This window comes from Ranitomeya imitator, chromosome 6, assembly GCF_032444005.1.
Source record: "Ranitomeya imitator isolate aRanImi1 chromosome 6, aRanImi1.pri, whole genome shotgun sequence".
Taxonomy (NCBI): Eukaryota; Metazoa; Chordata; class Amphibia; order Anura; family Dendrobatidae; genus Ranitomeya; species Ranitomeya imitator.
The window spans coordinates 539,484,820-539,494,949 of record NC_091287.1 but is presented as its reverse complement, the minus strand read 5'-3'; positions in this window follow the sequence as shown (position 1 = coordinate 539,494,949).

Here is a 10,130-nt window from a genome sequence, read left to right as displayed (position 1 = left end):
AAAATTAGCAAAACCCAAAAATTTCTGAAGGCTCTTCACGGATGTGGGCTGAATCCAATCATGAATGGCCTGAACCTTAACCGAATCCATCTCTATAGACGAGGGAGAAAAAATAAAGCCCAAAGAGGAAACCTTCTGCACCCCAAAAAGACACTTAGACCCTTTCACAAACAAGGCGTTGTCACGAAGGATCTGAAATACCATCCTGACCTGCTGCACATGAGACTCCCAATCATCGGAAAAAATCAAAATATCGTCCAAATATACAATCAGGAATTTATCCAGATAATCCCGGAAGATATCATGCATGAAGGACTGAAAAACAGATGGAGCATTAGAGAGCCCGAATGGCATCACGAGGTATTCAAAATGGCCCTCAGGCGTGTTAAACGGAGTTTTCCATTCATCACCCTGCTTAATACGAACAAGATTATAAGCCCCCCGAAGGTCAATCTTAGTAAACCAACTAGCTCCCTTAATCCTAGCAAACAAATCAGAAAGCAAAGGTAAAGGATATTGAAACTTGACCGTGATCTTATTCAAGAGGCGATAATCAATACAGGGTCTTAAGGAACCATCTTTTTTAGCAACAAAAAAGAACCCCGCTCCCAACGGTGAAGAAGATGGCCGAATATGCCCTTTCTCCAAAGACTCCTTAATATAGCTCCGCATGGCGGTATGTTCAGGTACAGACAGGTTGAAAAGTCAGCCCTTAGGAAACTTACAGCCTGGAATCAAGTCAATAGCACAATCGCAGTCCCTGTGTGGTGGAAGGAAACTGGACTTGGGCTCATCGAATACATCCTGAAAATCAGACAAAAACTCCGGAATTTCAGAAGAGGGAGAAGGGGCGATAGACATCAGAGGAACATCATTATGAACCCCCTGACAACCCCAACTAGTCACAGACATGGACTTCCAATCCAAAACAGGATTATGTACTTGCAACCATGGAAAACCCAGCACAATAGCATCATGCAAATTATGCAACACCAGAAATCGACAATCTTCCTGATGGGCTGGCGCCATGCGCATGGTCACCTGTGTCCAAAACTGGGGCTTATTTTTAGCCAAGGGTGTAGCATCAATGCCCCTTAAAGGAATAGGGTTCTGCAAAGGCTGCAAGGGAAAACCACAACGCCTGGCAAACTCAAAGTCCATTAAGTTCAAGGCGGCGCCTGAATCCACAAACGCCATGACAGAAAATGATGACAATGAACAGATCAAGGACACAGATAACAGAAATTTAGGTTGTACAGTACTGATGGTAAATGAACTGGCGATCCTCTTGGTCCGCTTAGGGCAGACAGAAATGACATGGGAAGCGTCGCCACAATAATAACACAACCTATTCTGACGTCTGAAACCTTGTCGTTCCGTTCTAGACAGAATCCTATCACATTGCATTGGCTCAGGAATTTGCTCTGAGGATATCGCCACAGTTCTGCGCTCCCGCAAGCGCCGATCAATCTGAATGGCCAGAGACATAGAATCACTCAGATTGGAGGGTGTGGGAAACCCCACCATAACATCTTTAACGGATTCAGAAAGACCCTTTCTGAAAATTGCCGCCAAAGCATCATTATTCCATTTAGTCAATACAGACCATTTTCTGAATTTCTGACAATACAATTCTGCCGCCTCTTGACCCTGAGACAGGGCCAACAAGGTCTTCTCAGATTGATCCACCGAATTAGGTTCATCATACAGTAATCCTAACGCCTGAAAGAAGGAGTCTACATTAAGCAAAGCAGGATCCCCAGATTCCAGGGAAAATGCCCAATCCTGTGGATCACCACGCAGCAGGGAAATGATGATTTTAACTTGTTGAATGGAATCACCGGAGGATCGAGGTTTCAATGCAAAAAACAGTTTACAGTTGTTTTTAAAACTCAAAAACTTGGACCTGTCGCCAAAAAACAAATCAGGAGTAGGTATCTTAGGCTCCAAAGCAGGAGTCTGAACAATGTAATCAGAAATACTCTGTACTCTAGCAGCAAGCTGGTCTATACGAGAAACTAATTCCTGAACATTCATGCTAGCACAAGGCTCTTCAACCACCCAGAGATAAAGAGGGAGGAGAAGACAAAACAGACTGGAGAAAAAAAAAATGGCTCAAGATCTTTCCTCCCTTCTTCTGAGATGCAATTAACTCATTGTTGGCCAGTAGTACTGTTATGATCAGGTGGCCTTGGAGCAGCATGAAATGACCTTCGCTGGAGCAGTGGTAACTTTACTGACCGCAAACCCTGATCCTATCACCGCAACTAGAAGTAGCCGTGGGGTGTGCTTAACCAGACCTAGACACCTCGACACAGCCTAAGGACTAAATATCCCTAAAGATGGAAATAGGAAAACTTTCTTGCCTCAGAGTAGATCCCCAAAGGATAGATAGCCCCCCACAAATAATGACTGAGTAGGAGAGGAAAAGACACACGCAGACAGAAAACAGGGATAAGCAAAGGAGGTCAGCATAAAACACTACAAAATATCCACAGCAGAAAAATACAAAAACTCCACCACCTAACTAAAGATGTGGAGAGTATATCTGCGACTCCAGCGAGTCCAACTAGACTGAGAAAAACATCAGGCACAGTCTAGCAGGAACAAAATAGAAACAAGATAAGCACAGAAAATAAACACAGCAGTGTGTCTAAAAAATTAAGCAAACACTTATCTTAGCTGAATTGGCAGCAAGCAGGAGAGGCCAGGCAGAGGACCAACACTTCCAAAGGAACATTGACTACTGACAAGGACTAATGAGTCCTGCACAGCTAAATACCCCAGTCAGAATTGCAATTAGCAGAAACACCTGTCCAAGACTGCTGCTCAGGAATAACTGCATTACCATCAACAACCACCGGAGGGAGCCCAAGAGCAGAATTCACAACAGCCAACAGTATAGGAAGTTGGCATCATTACTGGGAAAACAACGGATCGGCCGGAGCCTTCAGACAAACCGGCGTCCATGACGTGGACTTTGAAGCCGAAATTATAGGAAACCTTACTTCTGTTAACAAAATCAAAGTTTACAGAGGCAGATGACCCCGCTGAGGACAATATACGGCGGATTGGCCTGGATACGGTGTCCATATTTATGGTGTTCTGGAAGATAGTGGGGAATTTGGTGTTTGTGCAACGAGTTTTATTTGAAAAGTTTTCGTTATGGAAAATAAAAACTTATGGGGACACGGAAATGAGGCAAACCAGGTGGATGGAGGCTCTCCGAATAGTTGGAGGATTATTCAAGGAGAGTTTGACACATCATGGGTGGTCAAAAGGTCCAAGGACACATTGTTCTTCTGAAGACCACTGGAGGGAGATAATCCATTGGGAACCTGCATGGATTCAAATCTAGGTTTATCACTATCATGGCTGGTCTTAAAAGTCCAAGCACACATTGCTCTTCTGAAGACCACCAGAGAGAAATGATCCATTGGAGGTCTCCTGGACACAACAGCTCATCTTAAAAGTCCAAAGATCCCTTCTTTTTGTTCTGAAGACCACCTGAAAGAGATGATCCGACAAGATCCCTGGGGAATCTTACTCATGTTCTAGATACATAGAACATCAGGTTCGAGAAGATTTCCAACATTTTTGGTCTCGAAATCAGGAGGACCATCCGAATGCAATGTGTGTGTTAAGTCCAAAACCAGGACCAACTGGACCTCCTCTTTCTTGACCTTTTTTTTTAAGTATACAACTAAAATTGGGTGAATTTCAGTAGTCTGGTTAAAGACTCCCATATTGAAATATTTGTACTTTTTTCATCTTGCACACGATTTTATATTAATTTTTTATATCTTTTTTTCATATTGTGGCTGTTAAAAAAAGGTCTTAATCATGAAAAATATTTTCAACGATTCTTTTTTTTTTTAGGTTGAAAATTGCTAAAAAAAGTTTTACAGTCACAAGGCAATTGCCCAATCTTTAGAAAAAGAAATTGGTCTTTTTGATTTAAAAACATTTCTGTTTGTGTGACTACCTCAGCTAAATTGTTATTTATTGCTTACAGTCAATTTTCAAGAAAAGCATGGAGGTATTTTTGTGTTTTTTGTTTGTTTTTTTTGCCAAAATGCAACTGGTTAATAGGGAAGGGTACACATAATTTATTTATAAGGCCTTATTTTAAATTGGGATTTTAGTTGAAAAATGGATAGAACATTATATCCTCCCATTTAGAACTTTTAATATTTTAATTTTTTTTTTTACTTGCACTATGGCTTTGAATTTGCTTCCTTAACCCCTTTCTGACATGGGACGTACTATCCCGTCGAGGTGGGGTGGGCCCCCATGACCACGGACGGGATAGTACGTCCAGCGCGATCGGCGGCGCTCACGGGGGGAGCGCCGCCGATCGCGGCCGGGTGTCAGCTGTTTATCGCAGCTGACATCCGGCACTATGTGCCAGGAGCGGTCACGGACCGCCCCCGGCACATTAACCCCTGGCACACCGCGATCAAAGATGATCGCGATGTGCCGGCGGTGCAGGGAAGCTTCCCGCAGGGAGGGGGCTCCCTGCGGGCTTCCCTGAGCCCCCCGCAGCAACGCGATGTGATCGCGTTGCTGCGAGGGTCTCACCTCCCTCCCTCCCTGCTCCAGGCCCGGATCCAAGATGGCCGCGGATCCGGGTCCTGCAGGGAGGGAGGTGGCTTCACAGAGCCTGCTCAGAGCAGGCACTGTGAAGGCTGCAGCGCTGCATGTCAGATCAGTGATCTGACAGAGTGCTGTGCAAACTGTCAGATCACTGATCTGTGATGTCCCCCCCGGGACAATGTAAAAAAGTGAAAAAAAAATTTCAAAATGTGTAAAAAAAAAATAAAAATAAATATTCCTAAATAATGAAAAAAAAAAAAATATTATTCCCCTAAATACATTTCTTTATCTAAATAAAAAAAACAAAACAATAAAAGTACACATATTTAGTATCGCCGCGTCCGTAACGGCCCAACCTATAAAACTGGCCCACTAGTTAACCCCTTCAGTAAACACCGTAAGAAAAAAAAAAAAAAAAACGAGGCAAAAAACAACGCTTTATTATCATACTGCCGAACAAAAAGTGGAATAACACGCGATCAAAAAGACAGATATAAATAACCATGATACCGCTGAAAGCGTCATCTTGTCCCGCAAAAAACGAGCTGCCATACAGCATCATCAGCAAAAAAAAAAAAAAGTTATAGTCCTGAGACTAAAGCGATGCAAAAATAATTATTTTTTCTATAAAATAGTTTTTATCTTATAAAAGCGCCAAAACATAAAAAAATGATATAAATGAGGTGTCGCTGTAATCGTACTGACCCGAAGAATAAAACTGATTTATCAATTTTACCAAACGCGGAACGGTATAAACGCCTCCCCCAAAAGAAATTCATGAATAGCTGTTTTTTGGTCATTCTGCCTCGCAAAAATCGGAATAAAAAGCGATCAAACAATGTAACGTGCCCGAAAATGTTACCAATAAAAACGTCAACTCGTCCCGCAAAAAACAAGACCTCACATGACTCTGTGAACCAAAATATGGAAAAATTATAGCAATAAAAAGCGTCTTTCAGTGTGTGACGGCTGCAAATCATAAAAATCCGCTAAAAAACCCGCTATAAAAGTAAATCAAACCCCCCTTCATCACCCCCTTAGTTAGGGAAAAATTAAAAAAATGTATTTATTTCCATTTTTCCATTAGGGCTAGGGTTAGGGCTAGGGCTAGGGTTAGGGCTAGGGTTAGGGTTTGGGCTAGGGCTAGGGTTAGGGCTAGGGTTAGGGCTAGGGTTAGGGCTAGGATTAGGGCTAGGGTTAGGGCTAGGGTTAGGGCTAGGGCTAGGGTTAGGGCTAGGGATAGAGTTAGGGCTAGGGTTAGGGCTATGGTTAGGGCTAGGGTTAAGGCTACAGTTAGGGTTGGGGCTAAAGTTAGGGTTAGGGCTATGGTTAGGGCTAGGGTTAGGGCTACAGTTTGGGTTGGGGCTAAAGTTTGGGTTGGGGCTAGGGTTAAGGCTATAGTTAGTGTTGGGGCTAAGTTATGGTTAGGGTTTAGATTACATTTATAGTTGGGAATAGGGTTGGGATTAGGGTTAGGTGTGTGTCAGGGTTAGAGGTGTGGTTAGGGTTACTGTTGGGATTAGGGTTAGGAGTGTGTTTGGATTAGGGTTTCAGTTATAATTGGGGGGTTTCCACTGTTTAGGCACATCAGGGGCTCTCCAAACGCGACATGGCGTCCGATCTCAATTCCAGCCAATTCTGCGTTGAAAAAGTAAAACAGTGCTCCTTCCCTTCCGAGCTCTCCCGTGTGCCCAAACAGGGGTTTACCCCAACATATGGGGTATCAGCGTACTCAGGACAAATAGGACAACAACTTTTTAGGTCCAATTTCTCCTGTTACCCTTGGGAAAATACAAAACTGGGGGCTAAAAAATAATTTTTGTGGGAAAAAAAAAGATTTTTTATTTTCACGGCTCTGCGTTATAAACTGTAGTGAAACACTTGGGGGTTCAAAGTTCTCACAACACATCTAGATAAGTTCCATGGGGGTCTAGTTTCCAATATGGGGTCACTTGTGGGGGATTTCTACTGTTTAGGTGCATTAGGGGTTCTGCAAACGCAATGTGACGCCTGCAGACCATTCCATCTAAGTCTGCATTCCAAATGGCACTCCTTCCCTTCCGAGCCCTCCCATGCGCCCAAACGGTGGTTCCCCCCAACATATGGGGTATCAGCGTACTCAGGACAAATTGGACAACAACTGTTGGGGTCAAATTTCTCCTCTTACTCTCGGGAAAATACAAAACTGAGGGCTAAAAAATAATTTTGGGGGGAAAGATTTTTTTTTTCAATTTTCACTGCTCTGCGTTACAAACTGTAGTGAAACACTTGGGGGTTCAAAGCTCTCACAACACATCTAGATGAGTTCCTTAGGGGGTCTAGTTTCCAAAATGTTGTCACTTGTGGGGGGTTTCTACTGTTTCGGTACATTAGGGGCTCTGCAAATGCAATGTGACACCTGCAGACCATTCCATCTAAGCCTGCATTCCAAATGGAGCTCCTTCCCTTCCGAGCCCTCCCATGCACCCAAACAGTGGTTCCCCCCACATATGGGGTATCAGCGCACTCAGAACAAATTGGACAACAAATTTTGGGGTCCAATTTCTCCTGTTACCCTCGGGAAAATACAAAACTGGGGGCTAAAAAATAATTTTTGTGGGAAAAAATTTTTGTTTTATTTTTACGGCTCTCCATTATAAACTTCTGTGAAGCCCTTGGTGGGTCAAAGTGCTCACCACACATGTAGATAAGTTCCTTAGGGGGTCTACTTTCCAAAATGGTGTCACTTGTGGGGGGTTTCTACTGTTTAGGTACATTAGGGGCTCTGCAAACGCAATGTGACACCTGCAGACCATTCCATCTAAGTCTGCATTCAAATGGCACTCCTTCCCTTCCGAACCCTCCCATGCGCCCAAACAGTGGTTCCCCCCACATATGGTGTATCATCGCACTCAGGACAAATTGGGCAACAAATTTTGGGGTCCACTTTCTCCTGTTACCCTCGGTAAAATACAAAACTGGGGGCTAAAAAAATAATTTTTGTGGGAAAAATGTTTTGTTTTATTTTTACGGCTCTGCATTATAAACTTCTGTGAAGCACTTGGTGGGTCAAAGTGCTCACCACACATCTAGATAAGTTCCTTAGGGGGTCTACTTTCCAAAATGGTGTCAGTTGTGGGGGGTTTCAATGTTTAGGCACATCAGTGGCTCTCCAAACGCAACATTGCGTCCCATCTCAATTCCTGTCAATTTTGCATTGAAAAGTCAAACGGCGCTCCTTCCCTTCCGAGCTCTCCCATCCGCCCAAACAGTGGTTTACCCCCACATATGGGGTATCAGCGTACTCAGGACAAATTGTACAACAACTTTTGGGGTCCAATTTTTTCTCGTACCCTTGGGAAAATAAAAAATTGGGGGCGGAAAGTTAATTTTTGTGAAAAAATATGATTTTTTATTTTTACGGTTCTACATTATAAACTTCTGTGAAGCACTTGGTGGGTCAAAGTGCTCACCACACATCTAGGTAAGTTCCTTAGGGGGTCTACTTTCCAAAATGGTGTCACTTGTGGGGGGTTTCAATGTTTAGGCACATCAGGGGCTCTCCAAACGAAACATGGCGTCCCATCTCAATTCCAGTCAATTTTGCATTGAAAAGTCAAATGGCGCTCCTTCGCTTCCGAGCTCTGCCATGCGCCCAAACAGTGGTTTACCCCCACATGTGGGGTATTGTCGTGCTCAGGACAAATTGTACAACAATGTTTGGGGTCTATTTTCTCCTGTTACCCTTGGTAAAATTAAACAAATTGGAGCTGAATTAAATTTTTTGTGAAAAAAAGTTAAATGTTCATTTTTATTTAAACATTCAAAAAGCTCCTGTGAAGCACCAGAAGGGTTAATAAACTTCTTGAATATGGTGTTGAGCACCTTGAGGGGTGTAGTTTTTAGAATGGTGTCACACTTGGGTATTTTCTATCATATAGACCCCTCAAAATGACTTCAAATGAGATGTGGTCCCTAAAATAAAATGGTGTTGTAGAAATGAGAAATTGCTGGTCAACTTTTAACCCTTATAACTCCCTAACAAAAAAAAATTTTGGTTCCAAAATTGTGCTGATGTAAAGTAGACATGTGGGAAATGTTACTTATTAAGTATTTTGTGTGACATATCTCTGTGATTTAATTGCATAAAAATTCAAAGTTGGAAAATTGCGAAATTTTCATAATTTTCGCCAAATTTCCGTTTTTTTCACAAATAAACGCAGGTAATATCAAAGAATTTTTACCATTGTCATGAAGTACAATATGTCTTGAGAAAACAATGTCAGAATCACTGGGATCCGTTGAAGCGTTCCAGAGTTATAACCTCACAAAGGGACAGTGGTCAGAATTGTAAAAATTGGCCCGGTCATTAACGTGCAAACCACCCTTGGGGGTAAAGGGGTTAAATAAAAAGAAATTGAAATATATTTTCTTGTTTGTTCTGGATGGGGGGTTAGAGCTATCTCTAAAGTTTACTACCAAGAGAGGTGCCTGTGTAAAAAAAAATGTGCAAAAAAAACCCCCAAATTTAAAAAGTTTAAATTTTTTTTTTTAATTTACCGTAATTTAATTTAGTACGGTTGTTAGGAAATAGTATCTTCAGATTGTTCAAATAGGATGTAAAAATGTAATCTGGGTTGTCAAGTCCAAGGGCAAAATTTACAAAAAAAAATATAATTTTTTTTTAATCAGCAAGGGCTTATTTCTGTCTTTTAGCCTTTTGTTCCTGTAATACATGACCATGTCATATGCAAGAACTTTCCCTGGAAAGTTAGAAAACTTTTTTTTGTTTCTGACCCTCGATAAACTCCCCTCTGTGAATAACTTTTTTACTATTCAGGCATCTCTTTTTGTTAATAATAATGCAATTAATTTTATGAGTGATTTTTTTATGCCATCTTGGTAGAAGTTTGCATGCAGATAAATTCTTGACAATATCATTATGACCAAAAGGAGTATAAAATCTGTAAAAGTTAAAAGTATGATTTTTTTTTTTCAAAAGTTTTTGGAAAGTTATATTATCTTTTTTAAATTATGTCCAAATTTTGATGTGATTTTGTGCAAATCGGAAATTCTATGCAGTGTACACTTATCGTATTGTCGTACTTTTCGATATCCACTTTAAGCAAAAAAAAGTGTGTTCATATATTTTTCGTTCTGTTGGGAAAATGTTAATGTAGGTTTTATAACTTAAAGGTAAACAAAATTTTTAAAGGGAACCTGTCACCCCCCCAGGCGTTTGTAACTAAAAGAGCCACCTTGTGCAGCACTAATGCTGCATTCTGACAAGGCGGATCTTTTAGTTCTTGGTGCTGTAACTGCATCTGCATTAAAGGGGGAAAGACCTGCCCCCAGGACAAATTGCAAAATTGATTATTTCTGCAGTTACAGCACCAAGAACTAAAAGAGCCACCTTGTCAGAATACAGCATTAGTGCTGCACAAGGTGGCTCTTTTAGTTACAAACGCCTGGAGGTGTGACAGGTTCCCTTTAATCTTGACAATGCTATTTCTAGATCCTAAGCATTATTTTTTTAAACTAGTTTTTATTCTTTC